The sequence below is a fragment of the Choloepus didactylus genome, chromosome 8, assembly GCF_015220235.1.
Source record: "Choloepus didactylus isolate mChoDid1 chromosome 8, mChoDid1.pri, whole genome shotgun sequence".
NCBI lineage: Eukaryota > Metazoa > Chordata > Mammalia > Pilosa > Megalonychidae > Choloepus > Choloepus didactylus.
This window is the reverse complement of record NC_051314.1, coordinates 10,570,331-10,594,642: the sequence shown is the minus strand read 5'-3', so window position 1 is coordinate 10,594,642 and position 24,312 is coordinate 10,570,331. Positions and strand designations below refer to the sequence as shown.

General features: G+C 58.6%; 2 protein-coding genes across 2 annotated transcripts in view; both read right to left on the bottom strand.

Annotated features, from left to right (window-relative positions):
- TCF20 (transcription factor 20) overlaps positions 1-13,471 on the bottom strand; it is a 139,798-nt gene extending 126,327 nt beyond the window's left edge. The window contains exon 1 of the mRNA XM_037848033.1: positions 13,436-13,471. The gene's annotated coding sequence lies outside the window, so the exon portion shown is untranslated. The remainder of the gene's footprint in view (positions 1-13,435) is intronic.
- The window catches only part of LOC119542526 (basic proline-rich protein-like), a 56,487-nt gene that overhangs the window by 6,159 nt on the left and 26,016 nt on the right, over positions 1-24,312 (bottom strand). The window lies entirely within an intron of this gene.

Genomic DNA, 24,312 nt, shown 5'->3' with positions numbered 1-24,312 from the left:
GCCACTGGAAGGAGTCCTTGGGCCTGATGACCCAGCCCAGGGCCCCCACAGGGGGGGCTTCAGTAGGGGCACACACCACCCCGTGTCCTGGGTCCCATCTCAGGGAGGTGGCAGCAGGAACAGGAGACCAGGCTTGGAGCCCTAGCTCTGCCACTGAGGGTATAGCTGACAATGCAAGCTCTGATGGGTGGGCACCTACCATGTGCAGACCCAGCCGGGCACTCCACGCCTCCCCTCCTACCCCAAAACAATGCCTGCAAGGTAGGCATCAATGCCCCATATTAATATGCCCAGGAAGAGGTGGGACGGAACAGTGACCCAGGTCTCCAGTTTATGCCTCCTCCGTCCGATGCCCACCTCCTCTGGAAAACCCTGGGGGCTCCAGCCTCTGCCCTTTGACTAGAGGCCATGGAGCCTGCTCTGCCGAGCTTCCTCCAGCCCAAAGCCCTGGCCCACCCCAGCCCTGTGTCAGCACCTTTGACCCCTTCCCTGGTACCATGAGACAACTGGGCTGCTGACTCTGGCTGCCCCTCACTCAGCACACCCCTGCATGTGGCATCTGGGACTTGGCACCCATGGGGCAGGGAAGGAGACCAGACATTTGGTGAGGGCCTACTAAGCACCAAGCCCCAGTTAGCTCATCTCATTGTCCCCATGCCCAGGGTGTCAGGGGTACAGGCAAGGACGCGGAGCTGCTCCCACTGTCTGGAAGTACTTCCATTCCTCCCGGGCCTCCCCTACTTCCCACTTCAGCTCTCAGGACTCCCACTGAGCTTAGATATAGTCCCGACCAAGGGCTGGGACTATATCTAAGATCCAACCTGATTCAGAATCCACACCAGGTATTCAATAATTCCTTGTAGATAAATTGTCTCCACTTAGCAGAGAAATGTGTGCAAGTGCAAACACCAGTGAAGAAACCTAGAACAAACAGCTTTGCTGGGTTCCCTAAACAAGCCATGCTTTCTCTGGCCTAAGGCCTTTGCAGAAGCTGCTCACTTGGCCTGGACTGCCTCCTCCTCACCCCATCCCCACCCCTTCCCTGGCCACAGGAGGGTCTCAGCTTAGACGTCACTGCCTGAAGTCTAATTAGATGCCCTTTGACATGCTTTTCCCTATCAGTTTCTACTCCTCGACAGGAAAGGAATGGACACTGAAGCCCACTGCTCAGGTTCAAAGCCCAGCTCCCCCACTGGCTTGTGTGTGCCTTTGGACAAACCACTTGCCCCCCACTGATGGGTTTCCTCCCCTGAAGTGGGGGCAACAGCAGCAGTGCCTGTTAGAAGGGTCTCAGCACACAGCGGGCCCTCATCAGACCCCAGCAGAACTGTCCCTGCCTACACACCTGCCTGCGTCCCCAGCTGACCAGTTAGGTTCCCGGGGCTGTCTTGTCCTCTGACCCCTGGCACAGCTCGCACAGTGGGCACTCATAAATACGCACAGAGGAACCCAGGCAAGACTGGCTGAGAGCAGATTGGAGTTAGCGGGCACCTCCTTCAGGCTGCCTGGTTTTAAATCTCACCTCCACCATTCCCATCTTGAGTGACAGTGGCCAAGTTACTTAAATTGCCCTAAGTCTCATGTGCTCCATCTGTAAAACGGGGATAAGACTACAACCTACTCATAAGGCTGTTTTAAGATCAAATGAGATAAGGGGTGCAAAAGACTTAGAACAGAGCGGACCCTTAGCAGGTGTCAGATTCATGTTAGCTGCCATCGTTATTGTTACTTTATTTGACGAGGGCCTACGTGGTGCCACAGGGGACAGGGTGATGATGTCTGAGACATGCTGGGACAGTGGGAAGGAAGGGGCTTTTAGAGGAACACAGACTGGGCTCTAACACAACCCCATCAAGCCTCAGTTTCCCTCTCAATGAGGCTGGATAGCACATCTACATCGCTAAGATTCTGAGTGGGTGATTTCAGACAAGGAAAGTAAAAGTGCTGAGCACAGAGTCTGGCACTTAGCAGTAAAAGTGAGCTCCCCTCAGTCCTCTTGAACTGTAGATACCCAGTTATTCCAGAACCTTCCATGGACACCCCAACATGGATGGGGGGTGGGGTGGGATGGGATTCCAAGCCAGGAGCAAAAGGTGCAGAGAAGGGGCTCAGAAGGGAGGGTGACAGCTGGCGGTGGTGGAGGGGCACCAGGAAAGGCTTTCTAATGGAGGATGCATGTCAGCTGGGTCAGGAAGGCTGGAGGGGGGTGGGAGCAAAGGCATGGAGATAGACAACCCCCAAACACAAAGTCTCCCAGACACACTTGGGTGGACAGGGCCCTGAGGTCTCCATTCAAGAGTGTGGGTTTCGGGGAGTGTGGGGCTGAGCTGGAGGGCTCAGTGAGCGCCAAGCCTCTGTGCTGGGTATCAGGGATCAGGGCCAAAAGCACAGAAACCAGAGCAACCAAGCCAGGAGGGAGGGTGGAATCATCTGGTCCAACCATTTTACAACTGGGGAAACCAGAGCCCAGAGAGGAAGGGACTTGTCTAAGGTCAGAGGCAGAGCTAAAAGCTTACACTTGGTCTTGTAACCCCTAGGTCAGAACTCTCTTAATAACACCAATAACAACAGTTAATAATACACAGCACTTACTGTGTGCATTCTGTCTTAAGCTTCTTATGAGGATTAACTCATTAAAGCCCCACAACTACCCTGTGATGAGGGATTACTACCACCACCCTGCCCACTTTATAGATGAGCAAACTGAGGTCCAGAGAACTGAAGTGGGTTGTGTAAGTTACACAGCTAATAAAGAGCAAAGCCAGGATTCAACCCCAAGCTGTCCAGCTCTGGAGCCTGAGCTTTTTAACCAATGCACCCTTCTACTTCTCCTCATAGCATGCATCCATGCAGCCACCAGGTCAGGTAGGCGTGCACCACTCCATCCATACAATCATGCAAGCATGCATCCATCCATCCAATCATGCAGGCATGCAACCATCCGACCATCCAATCATGCAGGCGTGCACCCATCCATCCAATCATACCGGCATGCACCCATCCATCCATCCGCCCAATTATGCAGACATGCACCCATCCATCCATCCTTCAATTACGCAGGCATGCATTCAATTCAGCAGTGCTTATTTGAGCTCCTACTGCTCCAGGCACTGAGGAGTCAGCAGCAAATGCTCAGCCAACCCCACAGAGCGCCACTCTCCTCTGCCTGATGCTGCTGCCTTGCACTGAGTCCCGCCATTTCAGTTCACTAAAAACAGTCCTCCTGAAAAACCCAGTTTCAAAGTCAGCTCCTCAAGACCACAGACCACTCCATTGCTGGGAAACCACAAACCAACCCCCTTTCCAAGTCCATTAGGTCTCCTGCTTGGGAAGGGGGGAGAGAAGACAATTGATCCAGTATCAATTTCTGGGTAGAAATTGCAAGGAGCTCCAAGGCCTCGCTGACAAATATTATCCTGGAAATCAGATCTGGAAATGTTCAGCCCACGGGGCTTGAAGCAATTGAGTGGAAAAGTGCAATAATTGGGCTCTATCACCATAAGAGCATTTGGCAAGTCCGGCCTCCTGGGTGGGGGGAACTGGGCTAGTCGCATGCACCGGACACCTCTACGGAAAGCCCTAGGGACTCCCAGAAGAACCAGTTTGTCTTGCTGAGAGACCCTGAGAGGCAGGCACAACTGTCCCCATTCCCCAGATAAGGAAACTGAGGCTCAGAGACAGGAAGACTTGCCCAGGGTCAACACAGGCCCAGCCAGTTCTGGAAGCCACTTTGCCAGCTTCAGTGCAGCTGGGGGCAGGTCTCATTCTTTTTTTGGTCCTTAGTTTCCTCATCTGTGAAGTGAAGACATCGGGGGGAAGAAGGTCCTTTCCACCCATGGCATCTGGCGCTTCCATCCAACAAGGAGGCCATTCTGGGGCCAGGGATGGAGGGTGTCAAGGGCGGCGAGGAAGGTCAGGCAGATCTTACCCCCATCTTCATCTCACCTTCACCTGCTGCCTAAAGTTCTACCATAAAATACCCACAGAAGGACAAATCTTAAAACAGGAATCAGCATTTCTGGCTTGGACCCCCACCTTCAGGGAAATGGTTATTTTTATGCCCATTTTACAGATGGGACCACAGATTCTAATCTGCAACATCATCAGTGCTCTCCCCTGCTGCCCCCACCCACCCCACCCCCACCCCCAGAACAGTGGAGGCTCTGAACACCAGATCCACCGCTGCCCCAAGAGCAGAGATGAAGCTGGGTGACTGCCAAAATCAGGTTATTAGCAGAATTAGCAACCATGATTCCCAGTATCCACACAGCACAGTGCCTCCTCCTGGCTGCACAGAATGCTCACGGCCTGTTTCCTACTCCATAAAATGGGAACAATCACAATTACTCTTCACTGAGATGGCAGAGCAGGAGCATGCACCCCATTTCACAGATGAGAAAATGGGGCCCAGAAGGTGGCAGGACTTGCTGGTGTGCAAGTCCCACTCAAATGCAGTTCTGACTCTCTGAGTGTGGGAAGCTGGAGGTAGAGAAAGACCAGGGGATTCAGGGTGGGGGACAAGGGCTGGGCTGAGACCCAGGTCTGCACACACCTCTACCCACTGGCCGCCACTGCAGGGGTAATCTGCCCACCTGGGGCTTTCAGGGACCTGCTGCCTGCCCCCGGGTACAGCTGCCTCCCTGGCAGGCCCCAAAGAGCCCCCCAAAGAATCACTGTGCTCCGGAGCCTTTTTCCCATTCCAAACATGCCAGAGCCCCGTGGACCCCGGAGGCTGCTACTTAGCGCCAGATTAATCACACCGAATTCTCCATCCAGATACTGCGTGCAGGCCGAACTCCCACCGCTAATCGCCGTAATATTCTCCTCGGCGTGTGCAGGCGGCCGGGGCGATGTTCCAGGAATATTAATTCTCCACAGCCGACTCACTCCTGCCGCACGCATGCGCCGCGGTGCCTCCGCCGGCTGCTTGGGGGTTGGGGGTCGGGCAGGGGGACAGGGCCGGAAGGAGGCAGCGGCCCCAAGGCCCAGCAGCTGTTTTAACATGAGCTGGAGGCGGGGTGTGCCTGCAGCAGGGGTTGCCCCATTCACCCTCCCAGTCCTGACCCCAAGTCCCCTGCCCCCCAAACCTACAGGAGGCTGGGGGCCCCCAGAAGCCCTCTAGTATCCACTATACACAACGGAAGTTTAAGGAAATAGGCACCAAGGGACCCACTACTCCCAGCCCAAACACACACACACACACACACACACACACACACACACACACACACACACACACGGGAATGAAAATCTTTCATCTGCTCAAAATATTAAAATGTGGGCAGCAGAGGGGACTCTGGTAAAGGTTTGGGCTCTACAGTGGGGCCTGGCTGGGGCATAGAGGGGGCAGGCTGGGGGCATATGGGAGCCGCCCCCTACTGCTGGCAATGCCTGACCCAAGCAGAGCACAAGTGGGGGACCCTTTCCCCATAGCCTGGCCATTAGTATCAGGAGCCCAAGGAAGGTTTCTGGAAGTTTCCTAAGGAGAGGGGGCACACGTCTGTCCCAACCTCACCAGCTCTGAAGCAGACACTGATGAGCCTGGGGACGAGGGATGGAGTAGGGCCCTGGCCTGCCCTTGGGAAGTTCCCAGCAAGCCAGACAATTTAAGGAAGGGGTCGGCCCCCCTCTTCTCTGGAAGCTGGCCTCCTGCCCACCCTGACCCACTGAGCCCCAAAACAGGGCTGGGAAGGTTCACACCTTCAGGAGCTTAACAGTTTGCAAAGTGCCCCCTTTTGTATTGTCTTGGTTCAATTTCTATGACCAAGGGCCACTTTAACATCCATTTACAATTAAGGAAACTGAGGCACAGAGAGGGAAAGCAGCCCCAAAAGAATATGAACCCAGGCCCCTCTCCTGTCTACTGTGCAGTCTCATTCCATGCCCTACTCTCTCTTCCTCTCTGAGACTTCCTCTCTTCTCTGAAAGGACCTTCCAGCTCCCACATTCTGTCCAACAAGCACAACCATTTATTGAATGCCTACTGTGCGCCAGGCCCCGGGATTCAGAAACACATAAGGCTCCTCCAGGAGCTCAGTCTGGTGGGGAGAAAGAAATAACTGGCTTACCAGTCCCGCTTGAGCCCCAGGGAGGGGCCTTCCCATAGCCTTGTGGGTGAGGGAGGGCTTCCTGGAGGAGGCAGTCATGGAGAGAAGCCAGCTGTATAGAAGGGGAGGTCTCCACACTGGAGTCTAGACCAGAGCAGACAGGTAAGTGTCCTAAGCCCATGGAAAGCCACAAGCCTTGCAGCTCCAGCCCACCCCTAGGCCCCCAGGAGCCCCCCAGCAAAGCAGCTCAATGGTCTAGTTTGTCCCCCATCCCAGAGCAGCTTTCCTGTGCTGGTGTCAGCACTGAGGGGCCTCTCCTGCCAAGAAGTCCCGGCTAAGACCAAGCATAGTCTCTGCACAGGGGAGTGGATGAGAACAGGACATAGGACAGTGTGCTGGGCAGGGTGGTGCAGGGCCAGTGTGACTGGGGAGACCCAGGGCTGGTGGGTATCGAGGTCAGCTGAGCTGGCCCTGACTCTGACTGCCAGGGCTGGACCAGGCAGGGCAAGGCTGGGGCCCTGGGGGGCTTCCTGAACCAAGGCCTCCTGACTTCTGGTCCAGTGCTCCAACTGGGAGGCAGGGCCTCTAAGAACTCACAGAGAGGTGGGCCTGGCCTAAAGAAGCGAGTGAACGGGGCTGCATGAGAGCTCTGGCTCAACCCAGCTTCTTTCCAGTGGACAGATGATGAGAATCAAGGTTTAAACCACAGCTATGAGGGACGTAGGTCAGGCCCCTCAGTGGCCAATAGCTGTCCAGCATGAGGACCCTCTGGACCCGGGGTGCCTGACCTGGGCCTGGGTCAAGCCTTCCACACACTGCCCCTCATGTGAGTCTCTTGAGAACTAGAAAACTGATGGATCTCCCTTCCATTTCTCAGATAAGGAAACTGAGTCTTGGAGACAAAGCACAGACAGAAATGAACGTTCACGGGCCCCTCCCATGTGTTGGACTCACTGCCCACAATCTCACTGTGGGGGATCAACATCCCCCTTTTACAAAGTGGGAGCTCCCCCAGGACCCTCGGGTAGTGGGGCATAGCATCTGATGGCCCCCAGGTCTGGGCCTGGGCCTTCTATGTCCTGCTTCCCCAAGCCAGCCCAGCAGGGGGCTCCCCCAGACCCTGGCACTCACCATCAGAATATGCACCCAGGTCCGAGAATTCCATAAAACAGCCCTTCCCACCCTCACCACCCCCAAGCCAGTTCCATGTCCAGATTCATGTCACAGGTGAGGAATACAAGGCTGAGCTCAGGCTCAGCGAGAGGGAGGGACAGGGTAGAGACACAGTGACATCCCAGCTCATCAAGTTGGGCCATGGGACACAAGGAAAGCGGCCAGCAACTGCGCCTGTGGAAAATCCCAGGCAGCTTCCCGGAAGAAGGGGCATCTGGCAGAAATCCGGAGGACGGGCACTGCATGAGTTGCAAGGCACCACATGCGTGAGACAAAGGACCCCAGGACTTCCAGGTAGACAAAGCCCAGGTTCGAGTCTCCGGCCTGACCATCATCTGGGCCTCTGTCCCCCATGCCTCCAGGACCTGCTGCAGCCCAAGATCAGCTCAGCGCACGTCCAAGCCCCAGAGCAGTCCTACTGGGGCCGGTGTGCCTTCTACTCTCCCCAGCTCTGGGCTCCAAACCACATATGCCCCCTCCCACTTAGCACCTGTCAGAAGCAGAGGGGCCTGGACCGCAGGAGCTGGGAGGCAGGGCCAAGGGCAAGGATGCAAGGCCCTTGGGCCCCCGCTAGCACCAGGACCTAGAGCGAGGCCGCTGGAGGGCATGGAGGGGATTGGAGGGCACAGAGCCTGGGTGAACTAGGGACCCACTGCTTGGCAGGAGGCCTCCCTGCCAGGCCCAGGCTGGCAGTGTCCCTCCTCAGGGGCTTCCCAAGGGCCAGTGGTTCCAATGCTGTTCCCAGTCCCCCCAGCTGGGCAAAGACCCGGCTCTGAATGCAGCCTCCCCGCTCCAAGCTGGGACTCGGGGCCAGCCACCTCCCTGCTCTGAGCTTCACCGTGCTCATCCAGAACACCGCCTGCCTGCACCTATCCTGCAAGGTTATTACGAGGATTCAGGGTGATAAGCTGTCACAATGTAAGTGACAAACTGAAGGGGCAGATGTTGGCTCCTTTCCCAGGATTGAGCATTTAAACAGACCCGGAGGGATGAAAACAGAACCCCTCCCATGGACAGGGAACTCACACTTTACCTCCTGTGCTCCTCATGACAGCCTGGAGAGGGGGTCCCCTGTTCTCAATTTATTGGTGCGAATCTGAGGGCAGATGGGTGACACAGCAGTCCAGAGCCCCCAGGTTTTCATCACCTGACCCCGTAATGGGGGACTTTCAGGCTCTGGAAAGCAGTGGGCAGGAAGGTGAGGGGTACCACCACCTGGCCCATGGGCCAACCCCAGCCCAAAGGTCAGGCCTGAGGCGGCAAAAGGCTTAGTCCACTCCCAAGTTCCAGCTCATGGGAAAATAAGCCCCTTCCCGCCCGCCTCCCCACACCTGCAGCCATCTTGAGCACTGGCAGGGGCTTGTTTTGAAAGCTAGGAGCCGATCAAGCCCAAGGATGGATCAAGTCCAAGGATGGAAGCCAGGAAAGGGCTGAGCAGCGGGGATCAGTCCCCGCCGGCGCAGCCCCTCTCCTCGGCATTGGCCAGGTCGCCCGCACTCGCAGTGCGGTGCGCTAGTGGAACGCAAACGCTGTGTGGCAGCACCAGGCACCTGCCAATCTCGGCCCACGGCCCCCACCCCCTCTTCCCGAGGACAGATAATTCTCTCGCTCTCCCAGCCTGACAAAATAACTAATGCTAACTCAATAAAGTCCCCCTTGAAGGTTTTTAATTACCAGACTGCTCTGAAGACTAAAGACCCAACGAGGCCAGGGGAGGCTGGCGGGGGTCAGCATGGCCGAGGGAAGGAAGCCGGGTGTTGCCCCCAGCGGCCACTTAGGAAAGGGCGTCCCTTCTGACTCGGGGAGAGGGCAGGGCCAGGCTGCTGCTGTCCAGGGTGCTGGGCCCGGCGGCCACAAGGACTTCACATTCACACTTGCAACAGCGACCACTGATGGAGGCCAGGCCAGGTTCCCGCAGGGACTTGGAGATGATCTCGTTCAAGCTCACAGCCTACCACAGGGAGGGCGACGTCCCCACTGGACAGATGAGGACAGCGAGGCTCAGGGCAGGGGGTAGGGACTGGCTTGCTGTGGTCACAATGCTAAGCCAGAATTGTCCAGTTATGCAGAGGGCCAGGGCAGATAGGGCCCAGTGGTGCTCCACGGCTTCATGCAGTGAGGTGGGCTGGGCCCAGGACCAGGACAGCATGGCTGGTCAGACTGAAGCTGCCCACGGGGCCTACATGGAGCCCGAAGGGAGCAGCAGACTGGCTTCCTGACCCCGGCCCAGGCACCTCCTCCCAGGCTGAGAAAAGACAGTAACACTCAGAGTACAAGTGCTTGGCTGCCACTGCCCCCGAACCCCTGAACTCCTCTCTCACTGCATCCTCCTCACCCTCCGTGAGCTGGCCTGCCGTCATCGGCTCCAGCCTGCTCTTCGATCCTAAACCACAGGCCTTCCTTCAGGTCCTTCCAACATGCCAAGCCTGCTCCTGCCTCAGGACTCTGCACTGGCTGTTCCCACTCCCTAGGATACTCATCCTTCACGTTTCTGCACAGTTGGCTCCTGCCGTTCAGGTCGTGGTACAAATGGCACCTCCTCAGAGAAGCCTTGCTTGAACTCCCCAGCGGAGCCTTCTGTCAACGGCCCCGAGTGGCTGTGAGAGACAGGGCCAACAGCAGGGGCTCTGGAGCTGGGCAGCAGGGGTTTGAATCTTGGTTCCACTCTTTTAAGGCTCTGTGACCCTGGGCAGGTGATTTGGCCTCTCTGTGCTTGGGTGTCCTCATGGGTATGTGTGTGTGAGACAACAATCCCCAGCTCACGGCATCCTTGTGAAGGCTGACTGAGCACACACATGGGAACAGAGTCTGGCACACAGTATGGCTGCACCAGGCTTTTCAGCTATGAAGCACTTCAGCCCGATCCACATGTGCAAGCCCTCCTCCTGCAGACCCCCATGCCCCAGGTAGTAACTGGCTCCCCACGTGGTACAGGCCGCCCTCAACACTCAGGCTCTGAGTGTCACCAAGGATTTGGACTCTGAACCCAGCCTGCTGGGTTCAAATCCTGCCTCTGTCGTTTACTAGCTGTGTGACCTCCTCTGGGTCTATTTCTTTGTCTTTAATGTAGGGGTTTTAACAGTCCTCACTTCCTAGGAATTTTGAGGACTAAAATGAGCTAATATTTGTGGGAGGCTTAGAACAAGGTCTGGTGGGTGCTTGATGTTAACGAATATCATCACCATTGTCATTGTCACTGGCCTGGCCCTCCCTGCACCAGACTGTGGCTTCCTGCATACTCAATCTCCTGCCCCAGCACAGGCCCAGGACCCGTGGGCATCAGTGGGTGCTGCCTGCACAGCTGATCCGGGCTCTGTCTTCTGGATGAGATTCCTCGCTGCCCTGTGGACCCACTGCCCGGCTGTGCCTTTTTGCTGCAGCTGTTTCCGCGAATCTGCTCTTCCAGCTCTGCCGAGGCGCCAACTTAGGGGGCGGTGCTGAGGGCCAGTGCAGCTGAGCCCGGCTCCCCAAGGGCCACGTGGGGCGGCCCCAGCTCCCAGCCTTGCCTGGAGCCTCCTGGCTGGGATCACAGCCCTGTGGCGTTCGAGCTGCTGCCCACCAGCCGGCCCCTGGCATCTGGCCCGGGCTGCCTGCCAGCCACAAGAAGAGGCAGTTTGGCTGGCAGCCAGCTCCTGGTGCCCGAGCTGTCAGACAGGAGGCAGGCCAGGGAGGGTTGGAACCCCAGCCCCTGAACAGGGGCCCTGGCCAAGCCTCCGGGACGGGGCCAAGCATCTCCTCACTGCCATGGCTACAAGGAGGCCCTGTGTTTTCTAGGGTTCAGGGACTGGCCTCACTGGGTAGGGGCCCATTTATTATGGAAGCAGCACATGGGGGTGGGGTGGATTTTCAAGTCAAATGATAAGAAAAACTGCAACTAATACAGCTGACATTTAGCGCGCTCTTGCTCCAGGCCACATGCTTTGTATGTTCCCTCCATGACTTTCCCCAACACTACATGCTATTATCCCCATCCTACAGTTGTAGCAACTCAGGCTGAGAGATGCAGCCTCTCACCCAGAACCACACAACAAGCTGGGGAAGGGTTTGAACTCAGGTCCCTGTGCTCCAAGCCCAGCTGTGTGGCCTTGGAAAAGGAAGCTGTGACTCTGCACCTTAAGCTGCCCGTCTGTGCAATGGGCACGACCAGAGACGGCCATGCCGTAGATAGTCACGGGCTGAAGCCAGCAAAGCAGGTGAGGGGCACGGTCAAGTCAGCCTCCTCCAACAGCAGGCCTGGGCAAAGGACATGTTCCCTAAATATGATTGGGGTTGGTGGTATTTCTGGATCTTCAGGAATGAGGGGATGTGGTGGGGTCTGCAGAGTCCCCTGCATCCCAGCCCCTGGCAGCCTGCCCCATTCCCCCACAGCCTCCTGGGCCAGCAGGGCTGCAAGTGGCCAGCAAGGAGGGGCAGTTCCCAGGGCTGGCCAGGAAAGGTCCTGACACCAAGGCTTTGGACTCAGCACCCAGGAGCTCCCCCTCCTCCCCGTCACAGGAGACTCAGGAAAACTGGCCATGGAGAGTCCTGGGCCAACTAGTTCACACAAACATGCAGACCCCTCTCCTGTGTGACTCTCTCTTGCCCCAAGGACTACAGACCACAGACTACACAATGGGGCAAGGCCGGGGAACACCCACCTCTCCAGGTTTATGGTGAGGGGCCTGAGGCTGAGTGCTAGGTGCCCAAGGACTCGTAGCAAGGGCTTTGCACAAAGCAGGCATTGGCGAGAGTATGCCTAGTTGGTGGGGGGCAGGGGCAGGGGGGCAAAGGACACAGCTGCTCATATTTGCACAACACGCTGGGGGCTTTTCACCATCAATCTTCTCATTCAGATCTCACAAGACCTTAGCAGAGAAGGTACCACCTTCCTCCCCATTTCTCCCAGGCCCAGAGAGGGGCAGTGACTTACCCAGGGCTGCACAGCCAACCAGGGTGCAAAGACATCTCCAGAGCCCCAGACACTCCTAACCCAGGTGAGGGCCATGCCCTGGGCCTCAGAGCAGGGGATGGGCAGGGGCTCTGATGGCGGAGGTCCTGGAGAGTCCGGAGGGAGGGAGTTGCAGCGCGCTGGTGGTTACCCTGATGTGTGGCTGACAGTGCCTGGGGGTGCCCAGTGGGTGTGGGACTTGTGAGCAGCTGCTGCTGCGAAAAAGGGACCCCAGAAAGGAGCTGCCCGAATCACTGCCAGACTGGGGCTCCACGGAGTAAGGCAGCAGGTACAAGAAATGCGGTGCTCCTGGGGACTCTGCAATGGGACCCCCACTGGGCATCACTGAAGGTCCCCCCTGTGCCCACCCCCTGCCCAGACCCTGGCAGCCCAGGGACCATGAGCCTTGGCACCTCTGAGCCTGGGCTCCGCTGCTCAGTGATGGGGCTGGGGGCGGGGTACAGATAATCCCCCCCACCACGAAGAGCTGTGCAGAGGCCACTCCGCCCGCTGCTTTAGAGTTTTGCCCTAATTGCTTTCCTCTCCACACTTGCCTTTCATGAGCCGCCAGCCAGGACGACAAATTTAACCACGGAAAGTGGAGCAGCAGCCTGGGGCGGGACAGGGCGGGGCCGGCCTCTCAGACGGGACTCCCCACCCCGCAGTACAGGAGCACCACACCCCACTGGCCTCCGGGATGCTGACCGGGCGAGCTGGGCGGTGAGCAGCTGGGGCGGTTTCCACACCCCTCAGCTGCCCTCTTGGGGAGGCAAACGGTGCTCCCTCGGAAAGGACTCCAGCCCACACAGGACAGAGGAGGGGCGGGAGGGGGTGAAAGACCCCAGGGTGACCAACTAGAGATCCCAGAGGACATTTAACCTCGCAAGATCCACCCTCTCCCCATTCACCGGCTTCCTGCTGGGGGCCGAGACTGAAGGGGCCCCTCCCTGGCCCAAGCTCCCTGCCCCACTCCAGCGTCCACCCTCCCCCTTGGCCCCCCAACACCCGGCACCCCTTCCCTACCCGTCTGCACTCTGGGCGGCCCACCCCCCAGCTGGCCAGCATCCCGAGGCTGCGTCCCCCCAGCCAAAGAGGCCACAGCCTAGAAAAGCACAGCCTTGGCCTCAAGGCCTCTTGAATAAAACATGCTGGCCGCCATGGGTCACTCCTCTGCAGCCGGCACAACCCCCCATCATCCGCTAGCTACCCTCCCCAGCTAACAGCTCGCCTCTCCCTCCCACGGTGGGCCCCCCTCTCCAAAACTTCAACCTCCAAGGAGTGACCTGACCTGGTATCTCTCTGAGCCAGATGCGGAAGGTCAGAGTGGAGGGCTGTCAGGGGGTACACAGAGAGGAGGAGGTGGGGGGAGAGGAGAACAGAAGAGGAGGAAGCAGAGGGGGAGGGGGAGGAGCGGAGTGGGAGGAAGGAAAGGGAGAAGGAAGTACAAGGGAGGGGGGAGAAGGGAGGAGGGGGGAGGAGGGAAGAGTGGGGGGAGGGGAAGGGAGGGGGAGGGGAGGGGGGAGGGGCAGTCTGAAATCCCGCAACATCAAAGCCTTTCCGGAGGAGCCGCAGCGCACAGTCACGTGCGGCCTCGTTCCGTTCCTTTCCTCCCGTCTCTGGGAGAAACTGCTGGGCCTGGGGCTGCTGGAGGAATCTTAAAACGAGGCAGATTGTTTGGAATATTGGGGAGGGGGGATTGCAGTCAGAGTTTGATCCTAAGACAGAGGACAAGACGGCGGGTTTTGAAACCTGTGCCTCGGAGGAGAGTCAGGGCAGGAGGGGCCTCTGGCCAGCGGCTGGGCAGGAGGCCAAGTTTGGGACCACCCACTCTTCCGAGGCGGCTGGTGGGAGGCTGGTGGCAAGGCTAGCCCAGTTTATCACAAGAAACCGGAAATCTGGATTTTTATGTGGAATCCTGCTCTTTTTAATGTTGGCTGAAACATAAAAGGAAAAGAAAGGAAAACGTACCACATGGACCAAACAGAGAATGTCCTCATTTGGGCCCAGGAACTCAGTCTGGCCCTTCTGATGGACTCCAGCCCACTTGTTTCATAGGGGGGAAACTGAGGCCCAAGACAGGAAAGGGGCTTGCTCAAGGTCACACAGTGGACACTCACCGGCCAAGGGCTGGATTTTGGGTCCCAGCAAACAGGTGGCCCTGAAGTTCCCAGAGCCCCAGGATCAGAGGTGTGACTGACAGGGGCCAGGGAGGTATGGGGGGGGGGGGTGCCCCTTCTCCCTGCCGGCTTCTGGCATCTGTCCTGGCCCAGCCTACCAAGTCCATGGTGGACACTCCCTAGCACCCCAGTCTCAAGCCTGCATTACTGCAGTCACTTACTCAACCATTCATTCATTATCTACTCCTGCCAGGTGAGCGCGGCCCCACCTACAAATAAGGCCAGGACAGGGGAGCAGGGTCTCCAAGGAGGGAGCAGCTGCCTCTGTGGGGTGGTGGACAGGGGGCTCTCCCCAGAGGAATGGAAGGTTCCAGGGCAGGGGCAGAGAATTCTAAGCAGAAGACACCACACCTGCACAGACCAGGGGATAAGGGTCTAGATGGGGACATGGGAATGGCTGCTTGTGGCTAGAAGTGAGGCCAGGCACGGGGCAGATGTGGGAAGCCTCACAAACCAGGCTCAGAAACCTGCGACATTATATCAAGGGCACTGGAGAGCCCCTGGAGGTGTTTGAGCAAAGGAGAGATAACTCAGATCCTCGCTGAGACAGTGCCAGAGAGTTTTCAGGGGCTGGAAATGCAGCTCTGGAAGTTGCTCATTCATTCACTGGTTCTTTCAACAAGTATCTGTGGGCACTAACTCGGTGCCAGGAAACCAGACGGGCAGCTGCCAGCCCTCGTGGAGGGCACCGTCTGGCAAGGCAGGCGGACATGAACACGCACACCACAGGGCAAGAAGGCAAGGGCCGCAGTGGGGCACAGGCTCGGCTGGGCAAGGGTGATCTCAGCTGAGCAGTGACCCGGTCCTTCCAAGTAGGACCCATCTGCAAGCGGGGAGTGGGGGACCCTTCCAGGAAGAGGGAACAGCATGTGCAAGGACTCAGGAGTAAGAGAAAGCAGGAGTTTTCTAAGAGTGAAAATAGTTCAGCAGGCCCAGGGTGTGGGCAGGAGTCATGCTGAGGGGTAACGGAACATCTTGACTTTAGTTCAAAGGCACTGGGGGCCCATGAGAGGGACCTGGGAGTGAGCAAGAGAATGTGGGAAATGATGCTTGTGGGGTGGAGGGCACCCCCTTACCACCATCCCCCCAAGGAAGAACTTTCCCATTAACCAAGAGCCCCGTGGCTGGGTGCTGGCACCCAGGGTGGCCAGCCCAGGACCCACAGCTCCAGCTGGACAACCTCAGGCAAACCCCTCCACCTGAGTCCTGGAGGAAGTTGTCCTTGTTGAGAACAGCGGGATGGACCTAGCACAGTGTGGACAGAACCCCCAGGGTTGGCATCAGAGAGGCAGCTAAGGGCACAGTGGGGAAAGGGGCCAGACACTGTCAGGTGAGCCGTGCTCTCTGGATGGGGAATCTGAGGCTCAGGCTACCAGAGTCAGGACTGGCACCAGATGGCATGCAGTGAGACTTCCATGGACACCAAACAGGCTGGTGGAGGCTGCCGTCGTTGGGGTATCTGGAAAGGACTCAGATAAGGGCGAATGGGCCCCAGGGGAGGGGCCCAGAGAGATGGTGGGCTTCTCTCTCAATCCCGGCCATGGACAGCAGCTCGGCCCTCTGCCGGCTGAGGGTGGGGGCTCAGGGTGCACAGGGGAAAACAAGGCATGAGAACTGCAGAGCAAGCCTGTGGACAGTGTGTGGGGGGGAGGGGTGAGTGAGTGTGGGTGTATCTCCTGAGACCCCTCTCCAGCCTCAAAGAGCTCCCACTCCACCCACCAGCCTCCAGCAGACCTAGGGAAGCTGCTAACAACCCCTTTTTACAGCCCAAGAAATCAAGACCAGGAAAGAATGCTAAGCCAAAGTCACCACCAGTGAGAGGGAGAGACAAGAGGTGGGTCTGCTTCCAAGGCCTGGATTAGTGTGATTCCTGGCTGTCCCACGGGTGGGGGGACCCAGGGAGGAGGAGTATGAGAGGAGGAAGGAAGGTGACTGGCACTGGCCCTGGTCCTGGCCCAGCCCGGCTTATCCAGGATCCCCCAAGTCGCCAACCACAGAGCACACAGGACCCACGCCCCTGCAGAACTGGAATGCTGTCGCTACTCCCCAGGGTGCCCCTGCAGACCTGGGACCCCGGCTGGCTGGCTCAACCTCCAGCCCCAGCACACGGTGGGGTGAGTGACCCCTGGGTGAATTATTCACGGAGACCACCATGGCTGCCAGGGGTTGGATGACCTCCGTGCCAAATCCTCTAGCACACTCGCTCGCACAATCTGTCCTACCCTACCCTGGGAGCTGGGGGTTATGCATCCCAGCGTACAGAGAAACTAGGGCTCAGAGAGGTCCAGTTTTTGTCCCCAGGCTACACAGCAGAAACAAAACAACACAGATTGAGAAATAAACACAGGGCAGTGACCAAAGCACAGTGACCTCAGCCCTTTACAGCATCTACTCATCGGATGATCAAACCCTCCCAGGGGTGGCTACTGGGTTACCCCCACTTTCCAGATGAGGAAATGGGGTAACTGGCCTGAGCAGCAGCAGAACTGGGACTTGAACCCAGGCTGGTCCCAGAGTCCTCACCTTTAAGCACCTTCTCAAAGGCACCTGGCCTCAATTGGGGGGGGGGGGGCAGATTCCCACCTGCCCTAGTCTCCACAGCCTGTGCCCTTCCCCCAGCACGCACTGTGGGGACCCCTCGCAGAGGAGAGAGGGAAGGTGTGCTCGGCTTGCAAGTGCGGCCAGAAAGTGGCTTAAGCCAAAGGGAGGAGGAAGGGGAGGAGCGGGGTGAGGTGGAGTGAAAGGGGAGGGGCAAAGAGAGGAGGGCAGAGGGAGGACGGAAAAGGAGAAGGGAGAAAGGAGGAGGAAAGATATGAGAGAGAAAGGGGGAAGGAAGGAGGAGAGAAAAAGGAAATGGGGAGGGGGAAGGAGGGGAAGGGAGAGGGGAGGAGGAGAGAGGAAGGAAATGAGGAAGGGGGAAAATGGAGGACGGGGAGAAAACGGGAGGCAGCGAGGAGAGAAGGGGCCCTTTCCCAGGTGCCCGGCAGACCGCCTTCCAGCTGGAGGGGCCAAAGCCATGGCCCGTGTGCCAGGGGAGGCCTGCCCCGCGGTGCAGCTGCAGAAGCATCAAAGCTGGTTCCAGCCATCCTGAAGGACACAGCCTTAGAGTTTGGGCGGCAGTGGGGCCACATTTCAGCCTGATCTGAGGCAGGTGGCGCCCCTCCCACCTGGAGACCCCCATCCAGGTTGTCTGCTTAGTACCCCATTACGGGAGAAAAGATACAGCCAGCCCCCGCCCAGCCTCAGCGAACCTTCCTCTGGAAAGATCAAAGCTGCACTAGATTCTGTCTGGAAATTCAGTAAATAGAGCTGCGGGGGGGGGGGGGGGGGGCGCAGCCCTGATGAAGGGTAGTTGGGGGGCTGGGCTGGGGCTTCGGAACGGGTGTAGGAGGTTTGGGGTGGGAGCCAGCAGGAGGGGAGGGGACACATCTAAGCGTGCGCCCCTCACCCCAGGCCCTCCCCTGGGACCAGGCCCCTGGGCCCCTGCGGCCCATAAAACCTGTGGCAGCTGCCCATGGGGGACGAGGGATAGCAACCCACCCACCCACCCATCTAACCGGGACAGCAGCACAGCCCGCCAAGGCCCAGGCACTGCGCCAGGCCTTCCCATGGACATCTGAGTCTCAGCAATACTGCAAGATGCAAAGACCGTCCCTTCTCACGGCAGGGAAACAGAGGCACCAAAGAGTCACGTGATGCCCGGGTGGGGAGTGGCTGTGGGTTTCGGCGGTCCACTGCCCACTCCTCCACACAGAGGGCACCCAGCCGCTGCCCACTTCCACAGGAGGTCTTGGACGGACATGACGCAGGTGTCAGCCCCCTCCAGGGAAGCTGCAGGCCACATCCTGTTCAGCTGGGGTGGACACCGGCCTTCCTCCGGGCTGAGGACTGGGGTCCCCGGAGCCCCGGCTTCCCTGGCCCATGTTCTACTGTGGCCCTTGCCTGGTTTCCATGGCCGCTGGTCATGTGGGGTTCAGAGGGGCTCAGAGACCCCAGGGATGAGCCACCCATGGGAGCTCTAGGCACCCCATCCCTGACCCCCTCCCAGAGTTAGTCAGGCAAAAGGGGAGCAGAACCTGAACTGCACCCACAGACACCGCAAAGGCAGCCCGAGCACGTCCATGCACGCTTTTCTACACTGCCTCCCGCTCCCCACGGCTGCGGTGAGGATTAACAACTGGCCCAGTTCCCTAATTCACACCAGGTGGAGGCTGATTCCTTCGTCTTGGTGAAGACCATCTCCTCCCTCAGGAAAACTGCTCCTCTCAGGGAATGGCACTGCCGTCCATCTAGCTGCCCAGGCCAGAAACCAGGCCCACCCCACTCTGTCAACCCCAGAATCCTTCCCGTGGCCTCCCCCCAAACTCGCTGCACACCGGCCGCCCGGAGCTCTCGCTAAACTGCACACCTGACCAAGCCGCAGCCGGTCCGCAAGGAGAGATGGAAGGCCTCGCCCCGGGAATCTAGCTCACCCCTTAACGCCACACCACTGCCCAAGCAGCCGCTGAACTGACATCTGCACGATGGACGGACGAAGTCTGTTCCTCTGTACATGCTGTCCCAGGGCGGGGGACCCTCTTCCCGCCCCCCCCCCCCGGCTGTCCTTCCAGACCCTGCCTCCCAGCCTCCCCCAGGCTGCCCTGCTGGTCTCCCGGATCCCCCAGCCCACCCAGGTGTCATCCACAGGCCCATCTGCCTCCCAGGTGGGGACGGGGAGCTCCCCGAGGCCTCGTGTGTCTGCCCCTCATCCGTCTTCATGGGGGGGCCCTCACAGGCACTCGGCGCAGAAGGCAGGACAAGCCCCTCGGGAGGTACGCTCCCAGCAAGGCAGCCCAGTGCTCATTCCAGACGGAATCAGGGCTTGGTGGGCAGGAAAGGGGGTGCCCCCCTCGAGGCTCAGAGGCCTCCGCCCCTTCATGGTCCGCTGAAGGCTGACCCCGGCAGGTCCCCCCTGCCCTCCCCCCCCGCCCCCACCAGGGACAGAGCAAGCTCACGGCGAATAGAGCAATTTTCCAGACCTAGTGGGGCTCGGCAAGCCAATTTAAACAAATAAACCTCTGGCCTCTGCGAGGGGGCATGACATGCAGCGGGGGCCTGGAGGATGCCACGCCGCCCCCCCCCCCCCCAGCCAGCGCCCACCTCGGCGAGAGCACGGCAGGCCCGGGAGGCCGCGCACGGCTGCCAATTCCCCGGCTCAGCAGAAAGCCTCCATTTTACAGGGAGAAATTAATGAAAGGGAGAAGCCTGGGAAATTACGAGTTGCCACCTGCAATTTCTCCTTCCAAGGAAAGTGGCGCGATGACTGATTAAAGCTGCAGCCGCCCTGCCAAGCTGGGCCAGCAGCTGAGGGCCTCGTCCGCCTCGCTAGGAGGCAGGTGGGAAGCAAGGGGGGGCGGGGGGCTGCTGGCAGGCCCCTAGGGTCAGGCATTCCCTTTCCCACCAGAGATCTCCAAACTTGGGAAAGGGGGAACCGTCAGGCCGAGAGAAACTTCTTTACGACTCTGTTCACCTTTTATCAACAGGCAGTTACTAGGTCTCTGTTGTGACACATGGAGCCCCAGGGATAAAAGGGGCTTGAGAAACGCCTGGTGTGTGTTCCTCGAGAGCTGAGGGGGGGGGGGGCAATTGGGGGGATCACGTGCCTGAGGCCGTGTTCAGTGCTTTCGCCTCCATGAGCCACAGTCACAGCCGCCTCTGTGTCACAGCAACACTGTGACGGTGCTGTCATCACCTATTTTACAGAGTCAAGGAAATGGGGGCCTGGGGAGGGTGACAAGTTGTCCGAGGCTGATGACAAGGGAGGCCGGCAGCCTCGGCAAGGGACACAGCAGTGAGGGACACTGCAGAGCTGAGAGCCTTGCGCCTGACCAGTGGCACAGGTGTCAGATCACGGCCAGCCCCCAAGTGCCCCAGCCCTCAGGTCTGTGAGGGTGGGGCCTTGCCTGCTCATCACCGTCTCCACAGGGCCGGGAACTGTGCTGGGAACTGTGCCAGGCACATCACTGCAGATGTAAGAGAAACAGAGAAGGAAGAAGGGAAGGGTCCAAGTCCCCAAGCCTCTCCTTCCCTAATCCAGCCAAGTTCCCCGATTCCCAGCCTTCCATCTGTACTCAGGGCTGGCGCAACAGACAGCCAGGAAGAGTGACTCTGGAACCACTGCCCCACCTAACTGGACAAGAGCCACACCATTCCTCCCTCCCAGCATCCCACAGAACTCCAGTTCCCTCCACCCTGAGATGTGAATTCAGACTAAGGTGTGAATGACTGATGCCACCTTCAGACCTTCTCCTCTAGAGTTTGTACATTCTGACCTGAGGCCCTAACCTTGACTTCCCAACTGTGAGGACGGTAAATCACAGGGGTGAGGAGCCAAGAGAAACGGCCTCTGGGAGGGGAACTGGGAGGCCCTGGTCCTGGCACCAGGCATTGAGCGAGAGTGGAATGGGACCACCCTAGGGGAAGACCAGGCCTCCGGTGCCAGATTGCTGTTCGTTCTCAGGTAAGCCCCAAGGCCTCTCTGAGCCTCAGTCGCCTCACACTCTCCCTCACCCAGCTGGGTGATCCCAGGCAAGTCCCAGTCTCTCAGCGTGGAGAGCCGCGAGGCAGCCTGCTGTGGCAGCCATTTGGAAGGCAAACTTTGAGGCACCGCTATCTCCCGGCTCCACGGCCCTGGCCATATATTATTATAATGGCCTTGGCCAATAGGGGCACAGGCTATTAGAATGAGTTAAGACCAGATTAATCTGTTTAAAAAGATACGCCTGGTTTTTACGCTGTGCATTCCCTGCTAACAACTCGAGCTCCTTCCAGGCCATTATCTCATTTTATCGTTAATTCAATTCCATAAACATGTATTAAGTGTCTATTACATGCAGAGTCTGGTCTGGTGGCTGGGGTGGGGTGAGGGGGTTCCAGGGGGCAGCTCCCAAGGAGCCTGCAATAGAGCAGGGGGCCCGCCTGACCCCCAGACCCCACCATGTGACCTGAGGCAGGTGAGCTGGGGCTCAGAGTGGGCAGTCACCTGGACTGGAAGATCTGGGGGTGCTTCCTGGAGGAGGGGGCCCATGCAAGTGGGCATGAAACGGTAAAGTGTGATGTGGAGAGAGGGTCTACTGTGCACCCACACTGTTCTCATCACCTTGGACACACAGACTAATTCACCCAACAAACCCAGGGGGCAGGCACAGATGTCACCCCCATTTCACAGATGAGGAAACCGAGGCTCACCGAAATAATTTACCACAGGTCCCAAAGCTGGTGAGGGTGAAATCATGAAATGTGACCCCAGAGCCTGGCCTTCAACCTCTCCGTGGTATCCCCAGTGCCTGGAACTGCACCTACAGTGATGCCCGAGGTGGAGGGTGGACCCAAAATATCTGGGAATGAACGGATGAATGAATTAATGGCTGAGCACCAGGCCTCTGCCATGGGCCAGAACTGAGTTTCGCCCCTCCAAGCAGGGCCAGGAAGGATGGTGGGACTTTGGCGAGTAGAGATGAGATGGGGACGGGGGGCAGGTGATGCCACTGGGCAAGGCCACCAGGCCAATGGCAGGGCTCAGAGTCGGTCCAGGTGGGTCCAAGTCCGGGATCCACCTCACTGGCTGGGAAACCACAGACAGTGACTTCACCTCTCTGAGCCTCAGTTTCCACCTCTGCAAAAATGGGCAGTGACACCTGCTTTGTAGCTGAGGGTAACACAGGCTGGGACTGCCCTCAGCCTGCCCAGGGCCTGCTCACTGTGGCCACAATGGCCTGGAGAGCTGTGATGATGGGGGCAGAGGGCTCTGAGCCCCTGGGTGGACATGGGTGCCTGAGTCTGGGTGTGGAGGGCTAGAAGAGGCCCAGACCACAGGCCCAGGAAGTCACAGGAGAGCCAGGGACCAGGGGACACAGGAAGGTAAACTGAGAGAGGGGCAGGTGGCATATGGACAGTCACTGATCCTAGGCTCCATCACTCCTAGTCCTGTCTCCCCAGTCCCTGCACAGGGCCTGGCACCCAGCAGCTGCTGAATCAGAAGGGAGGATAAAAAACTCTGCCTAGGGCAGCCAGGAAAGCTTCCCAGAAAAGTTGGTGTCCAATGAGGGTTTTGAAGGATGCATAGGAGTTTACCAAGTAAAGGCAGAGGGAATTATTTCAGTTGGACCCTGCAGGCCTCGAAAGCCATTGAAGTCTGGACTTCATCTCAGGGGCAGTGAGAAATGAAGAGTTTTTAATTAGGGAAACAACAGTAATGTGCCATTCCTTCGGCATGTGGGAAACAAGATAAATGTGGTATCTGCAGCCACAGAGCAGTAACAGAATCTCACAAACAAGTCACTGATTCCAATTGTCTGGAGGGTTCAGCAGGAGAAGTAAGGGGTGCTACAAGACCACTGATAACGATGGGGGACCCAGCCTGGTGTGTGGGTGGGTGGTAACAGGGGAGCTCTGAAGAAGTGGCGTTTCAACCAGACCTAAACAACAGAGCGTTAGCCAAGAGGAGCGAGGTGAAGACAATGTTCCAGGCAAAGGGACAGCACAGGCAAGGCCCTGGGGTGGGAAGGAGTATGGCCTGTGGGAGGAAGTGGCGGCTGACATGGATGGGACATGACCACAGGGGGGCTGGCATGGAGGGGGAGCGCGATCCCACAGGAAAGGGGTGGCCTGGTCGGGAGCCTGGTCGCCCTGTAAACTGCTGGGAAGGGAGCAATGAATCGGCCCCGCCGGGGAGAGATGCAGCTTAAGAAGGCCCCTCGGAGAGCCTGGGGCCCTAGGAGCCCGGCTCCTGCAGGCTGCCTGCCCGCCCTCCCTCCTCCCTCCTCCCCAGCCGAGTGGCCGCCGGCAGACTGATGAAGCCGAGGCCCAATCTGTCTTGAGTTTAGCTTGGCTTCTGGCTGCCTCTTGGTGACACTGGCTCATCAATACCTGAGAAAATACGGCCTGGAGGGTGGACCGATTAGGAGTAGCACAGCCGGCCGAGGGCTGCTGAGTGGTCTCCATGGGCCGCTCTCCTCTGGAAGACAGGTACGTAGGCACGGGAGTAGAGGACAGGTGGGCAGCCGGGTGGGCCACTGGGCTGGGGTTGCCACGTGGCCGGTGACTGGGACATGTGTCAGGACATGTGGGTGCTTCATCTCCTGGCTCCAAGACCAGGCCTGAGACCCCCACCCCACCCCCAAGTCCAGAGCTTTCCCAGCCTGAGCCCTGGATGGCATGACATGAGTGGGGACTCGCTATAACGGCCCCTCGCTGTGCCTCAATTTCCTCATCAGAGAAACAGGGACATTTCTGCCTCCAAGGATGGCTTCAAGGCTCAAACCAGACCCCAGGCACGATGGCCTTTCGTAGAGTGCAAATGGCTCCAAGGATGGGTGCGGGACACTGTTATCGAGTTCCGACTTGGCGGGCCTGGGCCAGGGGAACTGATCAGCCCCTAGGAAAGGTAGTGGGGCACGGGTGGTAGCGCCCTCCACGGCCCCCCGGGCCTGAGAAAGTGGAGCCGAATGCAGGCCCCATTTCCTCACCCCCAAAGTACAACCGTTGGGGAGGGGCTTGCCGGAGAAAACCCCCCCCCCGTGCCTTACCCGCACCCTCCACCCTCTTCGTTACCGGAGCAACTCCCGCCCCTTTTCAAACAACCTCCGTGCCCTCTCAGAACCAATCCAAGCCTTTAACCCCTACAGCTACCCCGCCCTCTAAACCGCCCGATATAAGCTTGTACTCTCCCCTAATAAACTCTCTTGGCTTCTTCACCCTCAAAGAAACGTGTCCCGCCTGTTCCTTCTCGCCGCCCTCCACACCTTGCACGCCTCCGCCGGGGACCGGGCCCAGTCCCCCGCCTCGCCCTCGCCTCCGGGAAAGAGCCCCCGCCGCCGGTACCCTCCGAGCAACGCCGAGAGCCGAGGGTTCAGCAACCGGCCGCCACCCCCCCCCAGACGAGTCAACTGCGACCGCAGATGGGAACCTCTGACAGCAGCTGTGAGCCTGAGGGGCTTTCCTGGAGGAG